The following is a 1,346-nucleotide window of genomic DNA, read 5'->3' as shown; positions in this document are numbered from 1 at the left end:
ACTGCGTCTAACCCTCCTCAGCCTATTCCTTCAACTTCCCCTCCCTCGGATTCTGATTCCAGCTCTTCTTCTCATGAATACCATGAAGCTTGAAATCTCACTAAGAAGAGCAAACACTCTTCCCCTGCTGCTCCTCCTCCTGTCACTTTTGAACCCTCTGATATGATCCACCCCAGATCACCTGACGGCCCCTGCAGTGGTGAACTATATGCAGTTGCATTTTAGGAAAGGGTTTGAGAAAGATGTCAGATCCAGAGTGAAGTCTGAGTGCCCTTGCCCTGATCTTCCCCATAAAACCGCTCTCACCTCTGATATTGACAATACTATGGGGACATTCCTTAAGAAATATAATAAAGATCTGAAAAAAGGGATAGATAGAGCTCTGAGGGGTTGCCAGGACAAGGTCCTAGATATTTTAGGACCACTAGCTAAGATTCTAAAATTAGCTCTTCAAGCTCAGGAAACGGGGGCTGCAATCCACACAGAGGTCCTGGCCGGATGAACTCCAACGGGCCATTTGTTTTTGGAGAATGCGAACTGTGCTTTAACATCCGAAAGAAGAAAATCCATCTTACTTCGAATTGACCCTGAATTGGTGGATTTAGCTTCTGCTGAAGCGGAACCCCTGGTTGAAGGTCAATTATTTGGAGATCGATTTGTAAAGGTATTGGGAAGTTCGTGAGCACTTTCACCTCTCTAGATAAGTCTCAGTCCTCCCTCAAACGAATGTTCAACCATCTTTTTGGAAGGGCCGGTCGTTTTCGAGGACGTTCGACCGGCCGGGGATATCAGCAAGGTCCTTCAAGGGGAACCTTTCCAAGACGCAGAAGTTGTACCCAGAAGCCTTCACAAGTGGGTTCCTACCCCTGTAGATCTAGAGGTGCACGCACCGCAACTCCCGAGGCTCCGGCAGAGGCTACAGAGCCATTGACAACACCCCTGCAGGTAATAAACCTTTCTATTCCTTTAGGAGGCAGAGTCAAACACTTTGTTCAAGATTGGGACTCCATTTTTTCAGATGTATGGGGACTGAATATAGTACAAGGTTACGCCATAGAGCTAATTTCCACACTTCTACAACCTTCGCTTCCTCATCCTATCCTTTTTTCCCAACTAGACAAATCCTTTATCGATTGCAAAATTCGAGTTGGAGGGGCAATTAGTACAAATACCTGACATCCCATCTGGCCTGTCTTCGTCCCTGTGAGTGCTCACCAAACTGTTGAAACCAGTGGTGGAACACCTACGCGGGAGGGGTATCTGCTTGATCCTCTATCTAGACAATATGATTCTTTTGGCACAAGATCGGTCCCTGCTGTTACCTCATCTGTCATGGGAGGTTGCTC

The sequence above is a fragment of the Pleurodeles waltl genome, unplaced genomic scaffold (genome assembly GCF_031143425.1).
Source record: "Pleurodeles waltl isolate 20211129_DDA unplaced genomic scaffold, aPleWal1.hap1.20221129 scaffold_67, whole genome shotgun sequence".
Classification (NCBI taxonomy): Eukaryota; Metazoa; Chordata; class Amphibia; order Caudata; family Salamandridae; genus Pleurodeles; species Pleurodeles waltl.
Note: the sequence above shows the minus strand (reverse complement) of the source record.